The 25921-nt window shown below is 42.5% G+C and overlaps 1 protein-coding gene across 10 annotated transcripts in view; it reads left to right on the top strand.

Annotated features, from left to right (window-relative positions):
- The window catches only part of ZNF644 (zinc finger protein 644), a 76615-nt gene that overhangs the window by 7157 nt on the left and 43537 nt on the right, over positions 1-25921 (top strand). For 2 of the 10 annotated variants that reach the window (XM_005482095.4, XM_014263794.3), the window contains exon 1: positions 20657-20792. The exons of 3 other annotated variants lie outside the window; for them this stretch is intronic. The gene's annotated coding sequence lies outside the window, so the exon portion shown is untranslated. Of the gene's footprint in view, positions 1-10937; positions 11286-20656; positions 20793-20931; positions 21071-21301; positions 21422-25921 lie in introns of those variants that run through there. 5 more of the 10 variants (XM_014263795.3, XM_074546088.1, XM_074546090.1 and 2 more) reach the window with 4 other exon arrangements.

Here is a 25921-nt window from a genome sequence, read left to right as displayed (position 1 = left end):
GTCTTCTGGTAAGCCAGGTCAGCTGTTGAAAAGGATATGGAAAATACTTACTACACAAATACGACCAGAGAAGATGATTTCACAAAGGACCACTCCCAAATGGTATGGCATTACAGAGCCAGTTTCCATAAATCAGCAGCACGAGGAGTGCACTGCAGGGGAGAGACGATCAGATTTCATGCTTGTATAGTGTGTACCGAGTGGGTGTGCTGAGCATGACTGTGTCCCTAAGGTGCTGCTGCACTATAAATAGCAGTGTTAGCGTGAATTACCTCCAGTGCAAACATCAGGCCACTTGCCCTTTTCATATGCATGCAGTTTTGTTTTATGATTGGGATTATTCCAAACACAGCCTATTGTTTTAGCAAACTGATCTTCTCATAGGAAATATTTTAAATGGGCAAAGAAAAAATAGGTCAGTTCTTCCTTTGAAATCAGAGAGAAGTGTGTATTTGTAATATTTCCTAGGCTTGTTTCCTTGGAACAGGTTTGGCAGGTATGAGAGGAAGTTAAAGATTTATTTTTGGTGCTATGTACCAGATGTCATACCTGCTCTTCTGAGACAGTTGCTTTTATCTCCAGCAGTACCTGCTCTAGTAGCAATGAAAAAGTGACTTGAATCCCATTTAAAGCATGTAGTGTGCACTGTTCTTGTGCCACTAAAGGAAGGGGAAGGCTTGTTTGGGAGACTCCAGGCAGAGTCCTTATGCGTCATTATAAAACAAACATGTTTGCATCCCTCTCAGCAGTGTTTTTGCCTCCTTGAAGATGTGGTGAATTAATATTCCCAACTCCAGGATTTGTGACCCCAACAGACACTGAAGGGCTACAAAGATGTCCAGTTTGAAGTGCTGTTATATTTATGAGTTCTCCACATTTATGGCTCATTTTGTAGCATCCAGGTGGTTCTTTCTAAAGGACTATTTCTGGGGAATTTCTGCATGCTGTGCACACTCTACTCACATTGGCCTTAATCAAATGCTGCTCAGTGTCTCTCGCCTGGAAAGAGCCCTGCTTGGTGGCTCTTATTTACATTAATAGTGTAGGGCCAAATCCTCAGCTCAGGTAAACACCACAGCTTTTTCTGACTTGTAATCTGTGGAGGATTTAGCCTTGGTGCGTGGTCACAGAGGCAGATACCCTGCTCTGCGTCCTGTTTACTGGAATGCTCCAATAGGAGCACAGCATGATCAAATGGGAACAGCCAGGGGAGGAGTGGTGCCCATGGATACCTGTTCACAGGTGGGAGCTCAAGTACACAGCTACCATCAAAGACACCACTGTCCTCTGCCCTGCTCCGGAGTCTCCCTGCCCACGGGACTGCCTTCCAGCTGAGGAGTGACTGATGGTTGAAACAGCAGGCCCAGTTTATTTCAGGTATGCCAGTGACCCACGTGACCCATAGGAAGGATAAGGTAAAGGCAATCAAAGCATCATGTTCCTGTAGCCTCTAAGGGCTGTAAAAATGGAAACATGGAAAACAGGCTCATAGATACATGAAATAGGATGAGGGTTCACTGTTACCTGCTATAGGCTAAATCAGGAGTTGAGTGAGACTGACACTTCAGCCAGCAAGAGAAAGGAGGAATGATAAAAATTATGAAAAGTTAAAGCTGGTGTTTCCTTCATGTTATGCTGGAATCACACTGCTCAAAAAAGCTCCTGAACCATGGAGAGCTGGGGCAGGCAAGGGTGGAGAGGTGGGTTATGGTGATGGAAGGGTATTGTCATTACATAAATTGGAGCATTTCATGTCTGTTTAACTGTTTGGTTATCCTGTTAGTCTTTTCTGAGCTTACCTTGCAGTGGAATGGGGGAAGCTGTGCTGATTGCACAACTGGTTGTTTGTTTCTTTTCTCTGTGTTTCCAGCGAATTAAGCTCTGTGTCCTGCCTGTGCTATGTTCAGGGTTTGGCAAAGGGCTTTTGATGGGTTTGCCCAGCACCTAATCCTGCTTCCTTTTACTATGGCTTCTGCACCAAAATGCAGTGATCAGACTGAGTAACAATAAAGCTACTGGTGACTTACCATGGAGCAGGAAAACCCTTAGTTAGGGGGCAGTTTCTGGCAAAGTGTAGTTCTCAAGATGAATTGAGGTCCTTGTCTTTGCAAGGATTACTGCATGGTGGATGCAGAAATGATAACCTAGCAGTTAGTGCTGTTCAGAAAGCAATAAAACACTCACTTCAAAAATCAAGAAGCATGAAATAGATACTGTTTTACTGGGGCAGGAAGGGGGGAACACTAGGAGAATCATGAAATGGCTGCATATTGTTAATTTCTGTGGCTATAGTGACATTAGGAGACCTCTGGTATATATTTGAAACAAGCAATGAAATAAGGCTCATGTGCTATATGTGTGTCAAAGGCAGGCATGGGGATCAGCTAATATGCTTATCTGTCAGGCAGTGTATGTGGAGATGCTCTGCTTTCACAGTGTCTGCTCATTGCAATTGGGCCCATGAAGAAGCCAGGTGATTAATCTGCAGGGGTTTATTTTTTCTGAACTGGTAATGTCCTCTCTTTCAGAGCAACAGCCCATGGCTCATTAGGCAGGGAAGATTTGATTGCAAGTGTGAAGGGCAGCACACAAAGATTCTCCACACATCTCTTGTTTGAGCCTTACAGGGTAGGAAAATGAAATGTTGGAGAAGTTTGTCCTGGGCTGGGGCAGAACCAGTGCTTCATGAGGAACAGTGGTACTGTTAGAAAATATGTATGTATTTGAGACAACCAGGATAAAATTTAAAGCCACAATGCTGCTCTAAGGTGGTAGCAGACACTTGCTGCTACCCCAGAAACACACAGCTGCCACTTCGATTGACCTGCTGTGGGAATCATTCCCTTCTTAAATCTGTTGCTCCATTTCTTTGGTGATGCCACCTTGCTCTTGCTGTGTTCTTTCCACCCATACTGTTGTGTACTCTGGCATCTAATGCTGAGAAAGCAAATGGGGCTGCTGAGTCCAACTGCCTCCACAGAAATGCAACAGGGGAATTGAATACTCCGTCTGAAAGATTTTGCAATATTAGAAGAATCTTAAGGGGATTATTTTGAGATTATTAGCCACCATTTATAGTCTGTGTTGTAGCTGTTTGTAAAATTAATTTCATCAGTTGAAATATTTGAAAACATGTTGATGCAGGAAAAGTATTTTTCTGACAGTACAGTGTTATGTAAGCATTCATTTATTAACCCTAGTAACTTCCTTGAGAAATAGGGAAGTATTTCAACATTGTTTTTACAGACTGGGATGCGTACGGCTCAGATGTATAGATTTAGATCTATATGTTCTAGTGTCTGCTGACTAGCATTTGGCCCTGCTTACTTCCACTCAAGTCTTTCCTCCCCTGAACGCCTGGTCATGGAGCAGCTGTGTCCTGTGTCCTGCAACCAGAGCGTCCTGGCACCTCTCTGGTTGCAGCCTGTGAGCAAGTCTGTGCTGGAGGGAGGTTAGCAGTGAGGATGAGTTATTGTGGGAAAGGGGAAAGGAAGAAAAGTGAATTACTGTCTTGCCCTAAGAATGATGTACCAAGCACCCATTTTGAGCATGGGAACCAGGGAAGGAGAGTGGCTGCACAGGAGGGAGCAGACTGAGGCTCTGTGCTTCCATTCCCAGACTTCCAGGTCAGACAAGAGAAGACAATGAAACAACATTGGGAGTACAGACAAAATCGTGGACCCTCTAAGAATTTACTGGCTCCAGGAACAGGAGCATGTTGTAAACTGTAATTATGACAGACAACAAGGTCATTGGATACAGAAGTATCCAGGATAACAAAACAAGTCTCCCAAAAAGATTTCTCAGTCCTATGGTGCAATATTTCCATGTTCAATGGGCTGCTCTAAATTTAACTGTTATTAGATATTTACCAATGATCTGGACTTAAACTGCGCTCTGGAATGCAGTGACAATGGGGAAGGATTGAGAATACTTGTTAGAAGGGGCAACAAGAAAGTTTCAAGGGTTTCTGGCTTTGCTTTCTTCTGAACCTCTTTTGGTTTTGGTTTGGTTTTTTTCTTTTTCCTTTATTTTTCTCATCTTTTTTGCTATAAAGTTCCACTATAAACAATTAGAGGAAATGTTGCAATAATATTGTCTGTGGAGGCTAGGAAGGTAAGAATACATTCTACATCGTTGTTTTCCTTTGTTTGTCTTTTTTATCTTGTTTATCTTTGATCAGCTGCAGATGAAATAACCAGCTCACTGATTTCCCATACAGGGCTGCCACTCTTGCTGATGAAACTGTGCTGACACGGGAGTATGCTCTGTAGCAGTCTAGCAGTATCCATTTCTTATTCCAATACACTGACAGGTCATTCAGGGAGACAAAAAATGCTATTCTAAAGTGGAAAAGAAACTGCATTTTCAATTTTGTTTTGATTTGAAATTTTCCAGCTACCTATCAAGACCAAATCCTTGAACTATTTACTTAGAGTAACTGAAATACCCCTATTTGAAATAGTGGATATGCAAGATTTAGCCATTAAAGAGTTGGGGTAAAATTAAAATCCCCTTCAGTAATAACTAAAGTCGGAGAAAATCTTTCAAGAAAATTAAACACTTGATCAAAAAGAGAGAAGGGTTATTGTCGAGAGCATAAAGATTAAACAGGAGAGTTGTCTCAGAGAATAACCATCAATGATAAGTAGCAGGCAGTTAATAATATCCCCTCAGGGATCTTCTTTTACTCATGTAGGTTTTTGGACAAATACAATATAACATTTTTTATAGTTAAAGTGTGAGGGAGCTTCATGTCATTCTAGAGCAGCAATAAAGCTTCAGTGGAATAAGGACAGCTGGACTGGTAGGGAAGGGGTGACCCAGAAGTTGAAACAGCAGGAAATCAGTGACAGTTTTTCCACATAACTCTCCTTTTTAACCCACAAATTCTGAGATCTCTTCTCGGTCTCCCTGACATGCCTTTTTTTTCATATCCACAGCATTGTATTAGTGCTGAGATTTCATATGCTACTGGCCCTCTATATGGAAAAGAAGGAGAGACCAAGTAAATGAAGGGTGTGATTCCATAAGAGCTGTTTTAAAGCTTGATTGTGCAGATGGTGGAATTGGCAGAACTGAAGGCATGGTGATCTGTGGACAGGGAAGGCACACAGGGTGGAGAGGGTGGGGGCAGAAGGGTCTGGAGAACCTCTGAAGGCAGCTCTGCAGCTGGAGAAGCTGTAACATGAAACAACTCCCTTGATCTCTCATCTTTCTTCCCTTATTCTCTCCGCCTATGTAATTGCAATAATAAATCTTTGCTGTTCCTTAACCATCTTGTGGCCATTGCAAACATTTAAGAATTAATGCAGTTCTCACACATGATGCACATGTTCTTCATGTCCCCTTGTGTCCCTCCATTTATTCATTTATCATGTACACACAAAACTCCCATAAAATATTAATCTGAAATACAAATCTCTCTTTGCATCCTGGGAGCATTTGCATATAGTAATGTTAACGAGAGTATTAATTCTGCATGCACAGTCTGTGGACTGCACACAGGGCCAAATCTCTCTCGGCAACTGTGCTGAAATCAGTGACAAATTAAGAAACATTATTTTCATATTAAAAATGCTGAGTGGAAGGTGACAGTTTCCTAGAACTGAAATGTTGTCCTTAAAAGTCAAACAAGAATATTTGAAGCCTTATTTTCAATTTTTCTTTTTGAGAATACTTTTGTAAAAGGAATTTTATACTGCTCCATGTTTCTACCCAATGGTTCCTAATAAATTGGTACAGTCTAGAAACAAAAGGATTTAATTTTTTTAACAGTGCTGTAATTCATGGGGTATCTAAACATTTATTTTGCTTTTCTTCCCTGTTCGGAACATCAGGAGTAGCAACACCTCTTCCAGTTTGGGAAGGACATACAGTTGCAGATGGACCAAAAATAATTCAGTTAGGCTGGAGAGAGGATCATTTGCTCTGGGGTAACAAAGAGTGAAAACTGTCTGAGCAGGCATTTGATGAAATGGAAATAGCAGGAGGATCTCCTGTGGTGGAATAAATCTTTGCACCTCACTGCTGGCTGTGAGCACAGGTGGGGTTGTCCTGCCTTTGACAGTGGTGAGAGCCCTGGGGCACCTTGGAGGCCCCTGGGAGCCATGGCAGTGCCTCTGGGACAAGGACACATTTCTAGGCCCGGGTTTGACTCTGGAAAGAGGGAGAGAACAAACTTGTCTGATCCTTCACTGTCCAAGGCAGGCTTAAGACAAAATAGTAGCAACAATGAAAGATGGGTTCTTTGTGTGCACCCAAATCCCAGCAGACTCCCAAATAGAGGAGCACTGTTACATACACCCCTTGCCCAGGTTCATTGCATCCCTGCAAGTAATGTTTTTCTCAGGGGCGGATTGTTAGAGGGTTGCATTTCCCTCAGTTAAACTCACGTCACTGAAGGTGTACAAAAGATTTTTTAAGGGAAAGTCCCTGCAGCTGAGATTGGACCAGGGACAGTCTCTGGTGAGAGGCAGTTGCCAAAGCAGATCAGATGCCTGCTGCCAGGAGCTGCACCCCCTGGGGGAAGGCTGGAGCTCTCAGCAGATCCCTGGCTGCTGTTTATGGATCTTGCAATTCTCTGTCGGTGCTGCAGAAAATCAAAGCGCTCTTGTTTCAGCAACAATGTATTTTGAGTTTGACTTTATTTCTATTCTGATGTCTGCAGTTTGTAAAAACACTAAGTGCCTTTCTGTCTTCAGGAAAAATGACATTGATCCCTCAACTCCTTACTGTAAAGCATTCATTTGACTATACAGCTTTTAAAAGTATTATAAATGAATCATGTGAGACAACCTCCACAGCTGGAGTTAAGCACTTCCATGTGCTTGCTGAATCAGGGACCAAGTTGTTAGGAAGATCTTTCTGGACTTACTGGAGATCCATAAGAAATTGTCTTGACTTTACCAAGCCATGGTATTTCTCTTAATCTTTCACTTCCTTCTTATTCATGCTTAAATGAGACACATCTGTTTCCATTTTTCACGTTGTTCTGTTATGTGAGTAACGATATCAGGCTTTCCTCCCCCCCCCACACACTGTGAAAGAATAAATTAGTGTTAAGTTTTGTGAAGTTCTTTAAAACACTAAAGCAAAACATCTGTTTCAGCTGCAGGTCATTAAGATAAAAAACCCTAGTCTGTGTGCAGTGCAAAACTGCCAAAATTTTATCAGCTCAAACACATTTCTTTACCTGTCTTTTACTATAACAAGTAAAGATGGTGAAAGGACAGTAAATCTTTGTCAGGGATGGAGCAGTTAAAAGTGTTCAGTGTAGTAATCCACAGCAGTACCTTGCAGTAATCAGTGAATTTGATCTGGAGATGCCTGGAGATTGCAGCAGTGTTGCAGATTTCAAGCTGAGTCTCCTTGACCTCCACATCCTCCAACCAGGCACAACACTGTGTAGGGTTCCCTTATCTCCTGTAGATGTTTGTGTCACTGAAGTTCAGCTATGAATCCTTCCACCCGCCCCCAATAATTTAATTGTTTCCAGGGCAGGTGGCCAGAGTGAAGCTGAGCTGGCAAATCTGCTTTACAGGTGAACTGTGACACTCTTTCCATGCCAAAGCCCAAATGTAGATGTCTGTGTTCTTTTGTTGGTAATGATCTCCTTTATAAAGCATTTTGAGGTATGGAGATGAAAAGCCAGCAGCTACCTGAGAGTTTGACTATTAATAAATAATTAGTATTAAACCCGAGTGAATTTCCTGCATTCTGTAGGAAATGCCAAACCTTGCAGATAGGTCCTGGCAGGCAGGTAATAACTTACTCCTACAAGAGGCAGTGTCCACCTGTGATTCTCTGTGTTTAATTAAAAGATCTAGCATCTTCCTTAGTGTAAAGGAGGTATTGTGTATCATGAATGTGCTCCAAAATTAGATGTGGCTTTTTTGGCGTCTTAAGAGAAAGAACTTATTTGTTCTTCCAATCTGCCAAAGCAACAGCCAATGAAGTCCTGAGCAATTCTGCTCCACTATGCTCACACCCTCCCTGGAGCAAATGAATGGGATATTTGGGGTCTTTAGCACCCCTGTGCACTTTTTTTAAAGCAGCACTGTGGGTCCCCTTTCATTTAAACCCTCAGTTTCTGAGACAGGAGAGTGTATATATATTGCTGCGCTGAATCTGTTCACCTGCAGCTCTCCCCACCCCCAGCTTATGAGCATGATTTCCTTTTATGCAGTGCTCTGTCACAGCTTGGCAAGTTTCCCAAGACAATCCATACCAGAAAGGAGAATATGGCTGCTGAGCAGCTTAGACAGGAGAAATGCCTTATGTAACAGATTCATTTAAATACTATGAAATGTTGGGACAGGCGAGACAACTGAAAGCAAAATGCAGCCCTTAATCTCTAGCATCACTTCTGCTTGCCCTCACCATCATCAGCATCTGATAGTCACTGCCTGTCTCCATTCACATCTCCATCTTTTTCAAGAAACTGCCTGCGGCAGAATGTTCAAACAGCTTGGCAAGCAGTTTTAGGAGAAGGGGTTTTATTTATTTTTTTTTCTCCTAATTCTTCATGAGCCTCATGAGCATTTCCCCACTAATATGCCTGTGGCATCATTAGGTGTTTAATGAGAGTGATGTTGCTTGAATATTATTGTTTTTATAGCTCATTTTGTTTTGACAAGTCTTCAGTTCTGTGGCACTTTATAGTGTGCAGACTTCCCCTTCCTATATATTACAGATTTTGCAGAAATATTACCACAGAGGTGTTGTCATGAAAACTGAAATAATAAATTGTCAACATTCAGTATGTTTGAGTGCAATACGTGTTCAACGCCACAGCAGTTTAATGACATCAGTTAATTATTTTAGTGTATTTCTTTTATAATACTGAAGCACCAGGAATGCTGCAATTAATGGCCATGTCTCAGACAGCAGTTCAGTCCAATTCTGCACAAACAGTTCTGTTTGGAATCTTCTAGCAGTTCCCCAAAAGACCAGCTTGTACTCTAGTGGATAGTGGATCAGTCTTGTTCCTCACATCCAGAATCTGGATCATTATAGGTTGTGCTCAGATGAAAAATCCCAGCACTGTACTTGCAGAAAACAAGGTTGCTGAAATTGTAAGTATTGAATAGACCCATACAATGTCATTTTACCCCCTGCATTTTGTCCACATGTTGGTGGTACTGCATCCATTTCTTTACTGATTAAATTAAATGGATACAGGTTTTGTGTCAATGCAAGAAAAATGGCTGTATTTTTAACATACTAATTAATACCCATTAAGTTCTCGCTGTTATGTTATCTTCCAAGTAATTTTACCTGGTTTAGGCTGCCAGCACATACTTTCTTACTACCACAGTGGCAGAGCCTTTAACACAAGTAGCTGCTGTCAGGAATTTGGCTTGCTGATGAAGGGAGTTACTGGGGAGAAGGACAGTGAAGGTACTCTTGCTGCTGCCTTGTGCAGTGTGTGCTGCCTGACAGGAAAGGGGGAGAAGCTGCAGCTCTCTGCAGTGCCTGTTCTCCTCCCAGCACTCCACAGTGTGGCTACACAAATGTTCTGCTCTCGGGATTGCTGCTGCAGGCCCCAGAGCTCTGTGCCTGTGTTTCCAGCACGGGCAGTGGAGCTGCACAGCTCCAGGAGTACATAATGTTAACAAAGCACTAACTGTATACATAGCCACTGTTTCAAACATTCATATACTGGCTTCCAAGGACCCTACTTTTATGTCTTTGTTTACATTTAATAGCAGTTACAGTGGTTAACTGGCTTTATTTTGGAAACTTTGATGTTTCTCTTACCAGTACTGGCACTGTGAGGATCAGAAACAAAGATGTGCCTTTTTACTCTGTCTTCTGATAGGTTTTGTCATTTGGCAACTGTTGTTCTGTTAGACTTTGCAGAATGTGGACAGGATTCTGATCTCCTACAAAGTGACACACACACTTATTAGAATGCAGAAACAGGTTTGGGGCCTTTTTTCTGATTACACCATGCTGAGTGCCATGCATGAGGAATTAGAGGCTGTCTGTTATTATGTGGCCAAACAGCTGCAGGAACTTCTAGTGAGTGCTTTCAAATACTAGTAAAATAAAAATCAAAATAACATTCCCATGAAGCAGAATGTAAAGCACAGGCACTCCTGCAAGTCTCCCAGGCTCTGGCAAAGAATGATCAAATCTGGACCAGGCCAGTCTTCTTATACTTAAAGTTCCACTGAAGTAAAATATAAAATAAGGAGAAATTTTTGTGTTTTCTACAAGTTCTTTTGTGGTAGGTGTTTTTTCTAGTCTCTTTTCAAACCCAGTCTAGTGTAAGAAAAAAAAAATCAAAATTTTAATTTCTAAATTAAATGAAACTCAAGGCTTGAATTTGTGGGGTTTTTTTGAGATCCCATATCTAGGAGGCATTTTAAGTTGAGGTTGATACATACTACATTTTATACTAGGCTGTTTTTCCTTTTAGGTGCACAGGTAATCACTCACATGACATTTCCAGTGGAGTATTCCCCAAGCCATTTAATTTTCCTGCTCCTGCTGGAAAATTGTTCAGTCAGCCTCCCCTCCCTGCAAGTAAAATATCCTCATCCTTCTCAGAACAAAAGAACTGCCAGGTGTAGGCAGGACAAATAGTTTTGTCCTTCTGTCCAGTAAAAGTGCTCCTGAGTTACCAGTAAGGCTGTGTTGCCTGAGCATGATGTGCCCTCTGAGACTCCCTGGGAGTGCTCCAGCTGGGATGCTACAGGAAAATTGCTCAGAAACCTTCTCAGTTTGCCCCCCACATGCATAGAATGTGGATCATCTCCACTAAGTGACTTTCCCTGAAGCACCTCCATACCTGTCCAACAGAGCCATGTGGCTTAGTCTTTACACTGAGCTCTGCACCTGTGTGTGCCACGCCTGCCCACACCTGTGCAGCACCAGCTGGCCACGTGGCCCTCTGCTTAACAGTGATGTGTTCTTCATTATCCCTCCAGCTGGCCCTGCCTGCCATCTGCAAACACTCTAGGCTTCTCACAGTCTTCTTCCACATTTGGGAGGCCACAGCTACAAGCCAAGCCTTTGCTGCATCTCTTAACCCAGAGGAGGATCAGCTATCGTCCTTCCCAGAAGGAAGAGTGACCTCCCCCCCACCTCTTTCTCTAAATTGTTTGCAAAGCTAAAGGAGGGAGCACTACAGATTCTGTTTGTGAAGTGAAGGCCTGAGTGGTTGTCTCAGAATGGACTGAAGGACCAGAGCGGTGCTCACCATCCCAGGGAGGACACCAAGTGGCTGCTGCAGCAGGATCAGAAGGCTGGTCATGGATGAGGTTTTGAACACCAAGGTAGGGCTGTGTAGGTTGTGGGTTGTATGTGGTATGTGTGTTCTGGTGTCACATGAGTACTGAAAAGGCTTCACGTGGTGTGCTGCTGCTGTGGGATAGGGGTACCTATAGCCAGCCCCTGTGCACGTGTCGTGGTTGCCCTGCCTTGATTCCCAACACCTCTGCATTCAGGAGCTCCCCAGGCTGTGCTTCACAGTGAGCCTTTCTGGCACAAGAGGTACAAGGGGCAGAGTTCACATATGCCTGGAATTAGAAATGGTGGCTCTGTGTCCTGAATGCTCACCCTTGTTTGCAGCCTGGGCCTCTTGTTAACAGCAGGTATCAGCTCCCTGAACTGCTCTGAAGCACCTTTATCTCCTATTTCTGGGTCCTGTGCAGCAAAAGCAGGATGTGTTCTCACAGGGCGTTTTCAGCCTCTGCTCTCAGCAGGCTGCAGAGCTATTTGATCAACACAGGCTTTGACAGTCAGGCATCATTAATTTTCCACAACCTACTACTTGAAACTCCTGAAAGGATGGGCTGTCACTGTTCCTTGCAGCCCTTGCTGGCCTGAACTGCCCTCTGTACTGTCCTGCTGCAGCACAGGAGGGCTGCATGCCCAGAGCTCTCCTCCTTTGGGCCTGAGATTTAAATCCTGTCAGCTCTGGCAGGGGAAAAAAAGGAATTCTCAATATAGAATTGCTTCTTTTTAAAGGACGAGATAAACTGTAATGCATTAATGGTGGAAGTGATCATATACATTTCAGGCTTAGTGAGTACCCATTGTCTTAAATTAATCCTAATAAGCACTGTTTCTCCCAGCATGTGCCATTTTAACAGTCACTGTGGAGAGCTCTGCTTCCTAAAACTATCAAAAATGAGATGACACCCTCCTCTTTTGGAAAGCATAATTGATAAAATGTGACAAAACATGGTTATTGCTTATTTGTAAGTGGGATCCTTTAAAAAGTACTCTCTTACATGGGTTGGGTTAAGTGACTTGCCGATTAAGACATCTACATGAAATATGAAACTGCCATTATCTGGCTCCTGTTAAAATTGAAAACCAGGATTCTCTTTTGTGCAGATTAAGTAAAAACTTCTATGCTGTTTTAGAGTACAATATAAATGTAGTAAGTAAAAGCTAGAGGTATATTTGAATGACAATTCACACATAATGTCTTAAGAAGAGATTCTAATGTGCTTGGGATGAAATTAGAAGGACATGTTTGACACACTAATAGACAGATTTGAGTGCTTCCTGAGTGTTCAGATATAGCTTCTTCTGCTGAAATTCCCAAAATTACACTGCTGGCTATTTCTGCTTTTACACATACCCCATTTTTACTCTATGAATTATCTGCACAATCTAACTAAAAATACACTTCCAAAGCTTTATCTGAGTCCCTTTCCACACACTTTGTTGGAACCCAGAGCCAAGGCCTGTGAAACTGGGACAAATTTTAAAATTGAACACGACTGTTCTTCTAAGTTTCCTCACTCATTCTTTTGTCTGAGAAACCTCTACTCAGCATGCATTCCAGGATACTGAAGTAACTATTTTGCAGTTATTTTAAATACATAGATTTTTGTTAATAGGAAAATTAGTGCTAGAATTTTCAACCAGAGCCTGGTTGAAAGCTCATTAAAGTCTTTCACTGAGCAGTTATTTCAATGAGCTTATAATGAGACACTTTATGTTCATATGAGCTTCACACTAAAACCAGTAGTGAGTGGTATAATACAAGATCTGCCTGCAAATCCCAAACCTGACAGTATTTCCTGAATGAGATAATGGCAAATGAACTGCTGTTCAAAATAATTCACCTGAGAGTTTAAGTGGGATGTGATATGGAAATACTGGCTGGACAAGAGAGAAGCAAAAGTTTTACTATAGCTTTTGATCATTGCACTGAAGATACGTTTTAGCAGATGAGTGGTAATGGATGTGGGTCAAAGTGAGGAACTAAGAGATGCTCCTCTTCCTTTCGCATAAAAAGGGGTTTGCAGGGAAGTTGGAAAGGAAAAAGTTACTGGGTAACAATGCTGTCATTATAATAACCCTAGGTTGTACCTTGGTCTTTTTTGTTAATAAACCATGCCATATACTGATTCTGTGCAACCATGAAATTTAATAAATCATTTTTCACAATTGCATATTAACTCTAGGACTGTGTGCAACTATCACAATTTTATGTAGTTTTCCCCCCTCCCTTCTTTTCAGGATTCAATTACAAAGATGTCTGGTTTTATGCCCTGAAGATATATACTTATCTATACACTACAATATAGTCTAAAAAAGCTTTTGTAGTTTTTTTTTAAGCTTTATCCCTGATGTTAGAAAACTCAGGTATATTCATAATTAATTGTCTTGATCAAAACCAAACTCCTTACAATTAAGAAACAAACAGAAGGTATGGCATATCAAACAGACTTTCTGCTGCTGTGATCTTACCTAAACACAAAATAAGATCCGCAGTACTTCCACATTAATAATAGTAAAATGGATTTTTTTTGCTTTCTTCTTTAAAAGCAATTGCTATGTCTTCCCATACACAAACCTTTAGCACTTTACAAACAAACAGTAATAAAGCTTTTTGCAATTGTGTCAAGTATAAGGAGAGGAAGGTGTGTATGTCCATGGAATGGTGAGAGGAATCAGAATTGCTGATGTAGCAATTGCCTACCAGGCAGAGGAGTAGGAAATTGCAGGGAAAAGAAGGCAGTTTGAAATCCTGCCTGGCAATGATTTTGACGACTGAGAGACACTGTTCATTTTTCAAGTGCTGCTAAAACATATGGAACTTGCTTCTTAAGGCAAAGGGTTTTGGTGAAGATGTCTTCACTTGGATCTTTGTCCTGGCTTCCATCTGGCCAGATGACTTTGAAGTACGGAAGTGGTGGGGGTTGGCTGGCAATGCCTTTTCCTTCTGGGGAGAGTATGGAAATGATCCTTGTCTGAGGGAGGTGACTTCCCCATGTTGTGCCACCTGTGTCCCTCACCTGACAAAGCAAAGTCACAGCTTTGGATATGGAGTGTGCCTGAAAGGATTCTTGTCACAATTCTCCACGCTGACATTGCTCTGGTCTCTGATACGTGCTGTGGCCCCGGGTGTGACCCTGACGCTGTCACAGGTGGGTGTGGGAGGTGGGGGGACACACCCTGCAGGAGACAGAACGTGACGCTCTCAGGCCTAGTGCAGTTTCCCTCTCGTCACTAGCACTCTGCCAGCGTAGCACAGTCGTGACAAAGGTCTGGCCCAAAGCGGTAGGGGCTGGATTCATTCATGCTGTGACCTCTGCAGGAGGATGTTGAGGCCACCAGTGTGACGCTTGAAACAAGGATCTTGAAATTACTATGTCTGTCTTCTCCTTGAGTATCATTTTGGCACTATAATGTGAACTGAATCATCAGGTAAGCAGAGCTATGATAATTTATACCTATTAGATGTAGGTCCTTTTCCATCATCTGTTGAAGGCCAGTTTATTGCCACTGCTTTCTTCCCCTCACAGTAAATTATAATTAATCAACAGATTCAGGAAGCAACCTGTTATGGTTTTGTTGCTTAGAGCATATTTTCATATATTAATGCTTCCTGTGTGTGATGCAAATGGCAACTCTCCAAGGCAATGCATTGTTTTTAAGAAGGTCAGTGTTATAATGTATGGTGGTATTTTCCTACACTAATCTGCTTTCTTGTGATCTTTGAATTCTGTGAGACTTGAGCTCAGTTACTCAAATGTGAGAAGAGAGATGGCAGATCCTCCTGAAAGGAACACAGGTGTAGGCTTTGCTATTGCCTTTTTAATGGAAGATCAATTAGAATAACACATGATGAAATAAAATGAGCATAAGGGCTAAGGTTAGAGAATGACTATTGATAATTAATCCAGGATTTGTAATGTTTGCAGTGGTGGTACCTGTAGAACAGCTAAGAATGGAGCCTGGTGTGCCAGGCAGGCAGTGCTGCCCCAGCAGCTGCTCCCCTCTGATGGGTGGCAGATGACAGGAACACTCCATAGTGGTGAGCCTGAGAACAGGAGACAACTGTGGCAAGCTGGGCACGAGCTGCTGTCCTGACAAAAGCTGGTTTGTAATTGCAAGCACAGGCCTAGCCAAAGGGAGCAGGTCTGAGCAACAGCCACGGATATTTTCATACCATTGCCTATGGACAGAGGCTGAGCAGTGAGAAAACAGTGGCAGTTGTCTTTATTATGTAATCTGAGCAATCTTCTCTGAGATTTCAAACACACACAACAGTAGGACAGTTCTAAAGGCAATCCACTGTGCACAGCAGTAATGTTTCCCCAGGCACGCTGTCTAAACGCCCTTCTGTTGCAAAATATTTCAGGACTAACCTTATCTTGGGATCACTGTTGAGAGAGACACAGGTTTAATGCTTAATGGTTTTAATTTTATCTATATGTTCTTACTGCTCTCTTATTATTTTACTGGTAATTTTAAAAGTTTAATTCATATTGACAAAGATGACAAGAATATCTTGATTTATGGCAGAGACTAAATTTATAAATAAAATACTTTTTTTGTTCTGTCTGAAAAATAGACGAGACAATCCTCTTTAATTAACATGACAACTGCATCTCAAAAGGGCCTGTGAAAGAAGCAAGCCAGCAAAACATGAATCAACAGCTCAAGCAGAAAAAAAATATTAGGAAAAGTCACCTTCTGCTTTTTGTTTTTACAATGTTGAAATAAATTAAACTGCTCCATATAATTCTTTTATTAGTTCTTCTAATATTCCAGTTGAAATAATGTTGATTACTCTTTGTTGAAACAACTAGTACATTGAGTTTCTAATTCATGGATATTAGTGAAATCTGCATTATGTCATTGTAAGAAAGGCCAAGAAACCAGAAACATCTCAGTAGAGTGTAAAGAAAAACTCAATGGCAAGTTGAACAATGAAACACAGATATCTTTCATATCATGTTTCTGTGTGCTTCTTTTTGTAGCTACAAAAGTCTAAAGGCAAAGACAAGACAAACTTTATACATAAAGATAAGGGATTTTATTAGTACAACCATCTCACCTTAAAAAAATCCCATCACTGTATCTCAGGTACTCAAAAACTCTGCTTTTTCAGACTGTAGTAGTGTATTTCATAAAAGATGCTACTTTTTCCTAAAGAGACCTTTTTTGTCTGAAAATCAGACATCAAGAATCATTTCAATTTTGAAAATGTTATGGAAGACAAAATTTTCTACCAAGGGCTATGGTATAAAGATGAGATTGAAATAGTAAATGGAAAAGGAAAATTAACGAGCTAAATGTAATGTATCCATTACATGACAGCATTTTGTAAACCATACAGCCTTAAATTGTTCTATAACTCAAAATTACATAGCTTAATATTTTATCTGTTGTTATTTTGTTTGCTGTACACAGGATAACCAGAATATATGTCAGCTGAATATGAAACGTTCAAGGAATGATGCATATAGTGGCTGTATTTCCATGGTGAAGCTTTTTGCATAGAGTTAATGAAGTGCTTGGGGTCCTAGGGAATTAAAGGTGCTATATAAATGTAAGAAATTATCATTAAAAAGTTTTTCCCTCCAGGCATTTGGGATTTTGCTATGTGTTACAAGGAGGCATTTGCAGTCTTCTTTCATTCAAAATGCTTCAGCTTAAACATTTTCCAACTCTCCCTCTGCAGCTTCAGCTACAAAAACGTTTATATGAAGAAACAGTTACTAAATTGGTTCCAGTTAATCATACTTTGCTGCTAACTTGAAAGAACCTGCCTTGGTTTAAGCTTTTTATAGCCATGTTGAAGATCAGGAGGAACTAGGAGCATCATTCTCTCAAGAGGTTTTCAAATGCTGTTTTAACCATTATTAGGCTTTGTCTGCATTGGTGGAGAAATAATCCAGGCCACAGCCAGAATTTCTGCAAACAGCAAGCCAGCTGTGCAGGATCTGGCTTGATTTTCAAGGATCCTATTGTGTTGTTCTCTACTGGCCATTACATGTTCCTTTACTGACATTAGAATGCTTCACTGGTCCTAAAGTTTCTATTTTGTGCAGACATGCAATCCCAATTTTGTGTCATTTGGTGTCTGTTTCTCAAGTCTTCTTAATCCATCAGGCAACCTTTAAGATCATCTACTACTTTTAGCATACTAAAAATGGCAACAGAAGTGGAATTAGAAATCAAAAAAGACTTCTGACACCACTGGACATAACCTTTTACCACACTGCCATTTTAATGAAATACTGAATTTATGTTCTTTATTCATTCACACCAAATGTGGATTTTTTGATCCACAGATTATGTGAATCATAAGCATTTTTAAGAATCCATTAGTGCTAATGGAATTGGGCCTCTTAGTTCAAGTGTTGAGAGATTAAAAAATTGCTAGATATCTTTAAACTATTAATAAGTTGTGGGATTTGGCAGCATTAGAACTGAAGTTCAGGTTTTGTTATGCTAAGCATTTTACTTGTTCACAAATAGATGTGAAATCTAATAAAACATTGCATCTTCTATAAGTTAATACTTTTATGGAATTTGGGGATTTCCTTCAGTTATTAATTGCAGAATTGAAGCAAGAATTGCTGTTTCTTAAATCTTACCTTCTATTGGGCAACATATATTTAAATTAAAAAAGTGCGATGACCTTAAAATGATTGTGTGCAATAAAATATATGATTTTCAGCAAGAAGCATAGGGGTAGTATTAATATTTGCTTTTCACATTTTTATTGTTTGTACTTTGGTTAATGTGGAGCACATATCATGTAAGAATCTTAACAGGAATCTGTGGATTGCACAAGATGATAATGTTTCTTTTGTTTAAGAGCATTGGAAAAACTGTCCTTACAAGCTCCAAAATAATTAGAACTCGATTTTATAAATGTATATTTTCAGAAAACAAGCTTAATTCTCAGAAGAATAATATTAGCACTCATTAGGGGACTGAATGCTTTGGGGTACTGTTAATGAAATTCATAGCCTTTTGCCTGTGGGCTATCAGTTTGAATTCAGTCTAACTCAGTGGAGATTGAAAATTGGCCTATTTAATGGCCTTTTAGTCATCTCTAATGAGTTGAGTTTGGTGGGTCTCAGTCCTGCAACATAAACCACTCACACTGCCTTCTCCTAACTGGCAAGCTCCAGAGAAACCCCTGAATTTAATGGATTTTGGGGAAAATTAGCCTCTGGTACCATGGAGAAAAAGCAAAGAAAAGCAAAAGCTGTGATAGACAATGGTTACATGAGCACTAACACACACATTGTTTTTAAATGTGGAATTTATAATGATACATAAAGTTTATAAATTAGCAAATTAGCTGAGCATGTGACATATGTTGCCACACAACTATACTGATTGTAACATGACAAAGACTCCCAAAGGGGATATCTACACCTGTGCATAAGATCATGACAACACATTAAATGTTTCAATGCCTCTGGGATTCACTTTTGTCAGGGAAAAACAGGATCAGAACAGATATCTGGATAGTAACTGCAGCTACAGAAAATTGTGCTGAAAGCAATTATAACCTAGTGTGCCTCCATTACTTCACAGCAGTCAAATTCTTCTATATTTTCCTTATAGATAATTAACTTAATATTTAAAAAATACTAATACCATTTCCAGGATCCTGTAGATATGCCAGTTTTACTTATCCATATTGCAATAGAACTCTTCCTAATGTCTAACTGAAATTTCTCAGTACAGTTTAAAGCTGTTACGTTTAGCCTTGTGCAACAATGGATTTTTCTCCCCATGGTCTTATTCTCTAGACTAAAAAATCCCACACATTCCTAGTTTCAATTAGGGTCACATCTTTTAAAATAGTGACTTTTTTCACCCTTCCTTCCTTGTACTGTCTTCTACTAGGAGTTTTTGAAAGAAATTTTTCTTGAAATGCAGAGGCCAAATCTGAACACACAGATGAGGCTTCACCAGTACTAAAGATGAGGAATTCTTCCTATGTCCTAGATATGACAGTTCTGTTTACGCATCTCTCTGTTCTGCAGCTTTTTTCACAACGGTGTGACATTGTTGATGCATGTTCAGTTTGTGATTTACTCTGATCCCCAGCCCCTTTTCTGTAAACCTGGTGTTTATTCATCTGTTCCCAGTCTTGCAATTGTGCAATTGTTATTTTGCTGCTTAAATGTTGAAGTTGGCACTTGTATTTATTCAATTGCATCATATTTCTGCAACTCTTTTTTCAGGAAAGTTTTGAATTCTTTTCTTGTGCTGTAACATGCTTCCAGCTCTGCCAGTTTGGCATTGTTGGCAAATCCAATCCATGTAAACTGTATTCTGTCACATGCATAATTAGACTTGGGACCACAGGCATGACATACCCACCTCCAGGGAACCACATTTGCTGTCCTGCTATTTGTCACAGTGAAACGTCGCTGATGTAATTTTGCACCACTGCAGTCAGTTCATTATGTTATGTCTTTTGCTTGCTCAATGAAGACTTCTCTGAGATGGTGTCAAAAACCTGACTTAAGTTAAGCCATAACCGATCGGGCACTACTCACATCCAAAGCCTGTTATTCTGTCACAGCTTGGGACGAGTTTGGCTCGATGTGATTTTTTTGACGAATCTATGTTGGCTGTAGCTTACCACTTCATTAGATATCATGTACCTAAAGATGTGTGATTATTTGCTTCAGTACTTTTCTGGAAATAGAGGCGGGAATGATTGACAGTGCTTGGCTCTACCTATTCCCCCCTTTTGAATTATATGCGCCGTGTTTTTCCTCTTCCTCTCTCTCGACATCTGTCGTGTCCCTGAGCACGCTGACCACCGCTCACACCTCTAACGTTGCCTTTATCAGCTTCTCACTCGAGTGTGAAATCCCCCGGGCCCGGCAAGTCTGAAGGGAAAAAATTAAGTCATCTAAGCAGTCTCTATGCACTTAACATTCTCCCCTGACTCCGGGAGAATTCCCTCTGTGAGCTGGGGCTCGCTTCAGCAGCCTTAGTCTGAGGAGAGAATGGCACCGAGGGAGTCTTTTTGTCACCTCATGGCCTCTCGCACCCCAGGCAGTGCCCGCTGCGCTCAGGATCCCCGCGCCCCTGGCACCGGCCGCAGCAGCCCGAGCCCGAGCCGGGCTCTGCCTCCCCGCTGCCTCGGGAGCGCCCCGCGCACATCCTGCCGCACCTGACCCGCTTTCCCAGGCCTGTGCGAAGGGTAGCCCGCAGGGCGGACGGCGGCCGCGCTGGCAGCCGGCGCTGTGCGCCCGTCCCGTTTGGGGAGCAGCCCTGGGGGGGGACATTCCCTCCGAGCCTTAGGGGGGACGGGCATTCTCTCCGAGCTGGCAGGGCCGCTCCCGGCAACGGGCACGGCGGGGGCGCGCTCCCGGCGGGGGCAGGCGGGGGATGCCGTGCGCGTGCGCCCTTCGCCTACGGCGGGGCGCGTGCGCGCGTGTGTGCGTGTGCGTGCAGCCGCCCGCGGGGCGGTCGGGACGCTTGCGCGATGACGTCACGACGGCGCGCGCAGGACGTAACCCCGGCGTGACGCACAGCCCGGCGAGCCCGTGAGTTTCCCGTTACGATTTAGTTTTTTGTATCGCGCCCCCGCCGCCCCCGCCCGGCCGCGGAGTGAAGGGGGAGAGCGGGAGGCGCAGGGCCCCGCGGGCTGGGGGACGCGGGCCGGGGCCGAGCGGAGCCCACCCGATCCGGGCCGGGCCGGGCGCCCGCCCTAGCGGCGGGTGGCGGAGCGGGCGGCTCTGCCCCATCCTGCCGCATCGGGAACATGGCGGCCGCCTCCGACCTGGTGCGGCACCGCGGCTCGGCCGCAGCCGCCCGCGCCGCGGTAAGTGGCCGGGCCGGGGCGGCGGTGGCGTGGCGGAGGCCGAGCGGCCGCGGCAGGCGCTGCCCTCCCCGGCCCTTCCTTCTCCGGCCCGCCTTGTGGCCTCTCTCCGTCCCGACAAGCGCCCCTCGCCACCTCCCCGAGCCGACGAGCGGCGTTCCCGGTGCCCCGGCCGGGCGGGACACAAAGGGCTGTGTCGAGGAGGGTTTTGTTCGGTCACATGAAGCGGCGCAGCCAGTGAGCGCGGAGCGGGGAGGGGGAGCGGGGCCGCCGCCATTGCCAGGCGCGGAGGAGCTGGGCAGCCCGGGGCCGCCGCTCGGGGCCTGGGGCCGGGCCGGCGGCAGCGGGAGCCAGGTAATGCCCCGCGGGCGGGGGAGGCCGGCCGGGTCAGCGCCGTCGCTCGAGGGTGGCTGGGGTCACTCTGGGGGCCCGCAGGCGTCCGTGCCCTGCCGCCGCCCGCCCCGGCGGGTCCCGCAGGGCCGCTTGTGCTCCGCCGCGCCTCTCCCGGTGCGGGTCCCGCCCGCGCTGCCCCCCTCTGCTGGCGGCTCGCCCGGGAAAGGTTGCGCTGCCGTCCTGGGACGGGGGGAGCGTGCGCTCCTCACCCTCCCCTTCGCTCCCTTCCCTTCTTGGCGTGGAGCGGGCAGGCTCTGAAACGCCCGGTGTCGGTACAGAGGGCTGGCGAGTCCCCGGCCCGCCGCCGTGTGCCCTCCGTGAGCGGGCATAGAGCTCCCGGCGCTGAGATGGTTTACAACAGCGAGGGAAAAGTTACCAGTGCAGGTACCAAAGCCGTGTGTTCGGGCTCCCAACAGCTTCAGGAGTTGGTGGTTTCTCTGACAAAGTTTGTGTTACCAGTTTGTAGTGATGAGCATCATCGTGAAAAATGGAACGGGTGTGAAATGTAGGAAGTTTTATTTCTTCTTAAGGCTTATGTGTAACCTTCAGCCTGTTGGCAGTACCTCTGTCGTGGTAGTGTGATCTGTAAACTGACAAGACAAGTGGTCATGGGAAACAGGTATGATACATCAAAATAGGCTTCCATCAGTGCTGTACAGCTCTAGCCCTTTTAGCAAAACCTCATTTGCAGTGGTATTCTGATTCCTGCCGCCCTTTCCAGCGCATAATTTAATTATGAAGATTGTGTCATGGAACTTTACTTTCAAACGCATATGAAGAATGAATGTGCACCAGATTTTAGAGCGAGAAGTCATTTCATCTTGTATAGAGTAATGAATTAACATATTAATTACTTGACAGGGTTTTTAATACAAGTTGCAACATAATTTTTGATTCAAAACAACAAACAAATTTTAAAGAGAAGATTCTTCATAGTGGACAGCGAAGTGCTTCAGAGTTTTGGTAACTTCATGTGATTCTTCTGTGTAGAATTCTTTACTACCTGACTTGTGCAAGGTTGGTGATTTGAGGACAGAATAAATTGACTGATTAGACAATGCAGGATAAATCTGGGGAAGCTTTTAGTGGGTCACTTAGGTGCAGAGAAAATGCAGCAGTTTTCTTATTGGAGAGGAGTTTAAGCAGGGTGCATCAAAGAGCAGTGCAGTGTGACAATCCTGTTACACTGACTTGGAGTCAGAGCTGATGTTGCAAACCTGCTTAATGTAACTGCAGAGGAATATGGTGCAGAGTTATACAAGAAATACAGTGAGAATTGAAATTAATAATCTTCATAATATCTTCTTGGAATAGTTTCTTCTGATGTCTAATATTCATTCCTACAGATTTAATTATTAATAAAAAGACCTGTCCAAGGAAGAGAAATTTTGTACAGGAAAACACCCATGTCACTGAAGACACTTGTCTTTTTATACATTTTTTTTCTTTTGTTCGGTCTGCATGATTTCTTTTTAATTTAAAAAAAGGCTCTGGGCAAATATTACTGTAAAAAGAAAACCCCAAAACTTACCAAACAACTGAGGTGTACTGCTCTGACTTTTTTTTTTTTTTTGAGTCCAGTGTCTCATTTATGCTAGGAGGAGTATGCCTAGGAAAGTGTGAAAGTTCTTAATGCAAAAAGGTAGTTGAACTCTCAACAGGTGACCTGGCTAGTAGGAGAAAAAGGCACTGACCACTTGGGGCATCTTTGTGAGGTTATTTAATGCAGAAAAGGAGCATCGGCAGCTGAATAAACATTATATTAAACAAGAATGGCGTTGCCTTTGACTTTAACTGAGTTTCATATGGACACTGAAGTCAAGGGTTATTAGTGGAGTTTTTTGAGCAGTAGTTTGTGCTTAAGCTTGCAAGTATTAGCACAGCCTACCTGTGTGTATACTTTTTAAATTCATGCCTTTTCAAGTCATTTATGGAGTAAATGGAACTAAAAAATGAATAAAATTCTCAATAGTAATAAAGCACACACAAGTTTACACACAGTTATTAGTTTCAAACCCCTTCAGGTTTTTAAAAGCTCTGAGAACTTATAACTGGAGAAAGTACAGAATGGTAATGTCACTTGCTCAGCAGCTTCACCTGAAGTTGGTTTGAATTAAAGGTTTTTGAACAGCTGCTGATTCACTGTCCTCATATTTTTTACATTTTCAAGCAACTTTTTATCTTTAGCAAAGTCCAAGTGATGTGGCTGTCAGGGGGCTGCCTTAAGATACTTGCTTTATACCCTTATTCTTTTCGTACCAAATGCATTGCTCCAGTGTTAGTTACTACAAGACACATTCAATTAGTTTCCTTTGTGCTCTGGATTGCAGAGCATTTTGTATTATGTATTCAGAGATTGGGAAAATGTGAATAAAATTAAACAATGTTGCACTCATTTAAATCAATTTTGAGACTGAGTAAACTTGGCATAACCTCCAAAACCAGATTTGTTCAGATAAAAATAATGTCCACCCTGCTTCAGAGTGTAAAGGAATTCCTGGTGAAATGAATCAAAACCAGTTTGTCTTCTCTGAAAATGTATTTGTTTGTCTTCTTGAGCACTCTGCCTATAAGCCAAATCTATAATCTGATTTTTGTTAATTAACGTTTTTCCTTGCTGCAGTTTTACCAATGTAGATGTAAATTTCATATTGGTACTGCATAAAGAGCTTAAGTTACCTGTGGAAATTGTGGTTGTTGGTCACTCTGGCTGATAAATATAAAGATACTGTCAGAATGAGTTAAAGGATTTCCTAAGTTTATAGTATCATGAAAAAGTATTCTTTTTATGCCTAATCAAAAAAAAAAATCCCAAAAAACCCAGACAGCTTACATAAGCATTAAAGCCTGTATACATTGTGTCCCTTAGGTCAATTAATAAGAACCTTTTGTGCAAGCAGTGATAGTAGCCCACATTGTTCACAGAATTGTAGAAAAGCTCTTGGATAGCAAGGATGTGAAATGGCCATGTGAGACCAGATGCAAATACTGTGCACCTCTGTAGTGCAGTGATCCTATGGCATGTAATTTGATGCTCAAATCACAGTTTACCGTCAAGAAAGAGCATGTAATGAGTTTGCATAAACTTCTGATATGCATTGTTTTCAAGATTTGAAAAAGCACAATAGGCTCTGTTACTTACCTAGTCTGCAGTTCAGTGTCATGTAGTGAATATTTCATCTTGGTACAAAGTCTACCCAGAATCTGTGGGATTTAGTGGTAGAGGAAGAGGAGAGCAAGGTTTTTAAAATCAAATATATTGTATAATAATTTCATATAAAATCATTTATTTTAAATCCAGTTGTGCTGCCTTCCTGTCACTGTTCAGCTGTACTCAGCAGCTGTTAGGTTCACAAAAGCCAGGCCCTTCCATTGCCAGTGAGGTTAAATGGGGGAAGACAGTGGCTAAACAGTGTGTGTGTGTGTTCTGGTTGCACTGAATGTTAACTGACATAACAGTTCTGAGCAAACCTGGATTGCAGAGGACTCTCATTCCAGGAGAAGTAATTGTAATGCTCTTGGAATGGGAACTGATGGTTTATACTAAATCCAGATACTGGAAATGGAATTCTCTAGTTGATCTTTATTGATTGATATTGAGTGCTTTGTCTTGCAAATAATTAACTAGTTTAAGGATGATGGGCTGTTTAGTAATTCAGTGTTTCTTGAAACTTAATCCAGTTCATGTGAAGTTCATGCTTAAATCAGAATAAAGGTCAGATGGCTGGGTTTAGGAATATTTCAGGCCCCTTGTTAGTATGTTGTAACTTTTCATACTTAATTGGATTGTTTTTTCTTTATAAAGGGACACTATTTTGGAACTATTTGAATGCTTGTAATTTTTGCTTGCCTTAAATGGCTGCTTGATAACATTCATTTTTACAAAGCAGTAGAACAGGAGAGGGTGCATTTTGGGAAACAGGATGGGAGGAATTACAGGTGCCTTATTGATTGGTCCAATTGTAGCTGAAGTCATGAATCAAGATCATTGTACCTTCCCTGTTCTCTGGACCAACTGTTAGCACCCATTTGTAAAAATACTTTTCACAGCAAAGTATCTCTTGTGTAATTTACCTTTATTTACAGGCTTTCACCTGATGCATCCATTTTTAGTTTGAGTGAACGACAAGGAATTCCTTAGCAAATGTAATCATTGACGTGTGGTAATGAGTCCCTTCTGCCTGCTTTTTCACAGAATAATATTTTGGTACATTGATGGCATTGGATTGTGCTTTATCCCATCTACTTTCCCAGTGTGGCTCTTTGGTAGGGACAGGGCTGAGTTTTCCAGAAAAGGCATACAGCAGGAGGTCAGGTGACTGCTTTTGGAAAACTGATCCTTTTCTGTGAGCTGGTGAAGTGTGGCAGCTCTGAAGCTGCTCCTGTCTGCTGCTGGTAGGAAGTGGCTGTGGCTGCTGCTGGCCTGGCTGCAGTCAGTGGGTGATGGGTGCTGGTTTTGGT

Source organism: Zonotrichia albicollis, chromosome 8 (genome assembly GCF_047830755.1).
Source record: "Zonotrichia albicollis isolate bZonAlb1 chromosome 8, bZonAlb1.hap1, whole genome shotgun sequence".
Lineage (NCBI taxonomy): Eukaryota > Metazoa > Chordata > Aves > Passeriformes > Passerellidae > Zonotrichia > Zonotrichia albicollis.
Note: the sequence above shows the minus strand (reverse complement) of the source record. Positions and strands in the feature narration are given on the sequence as shown.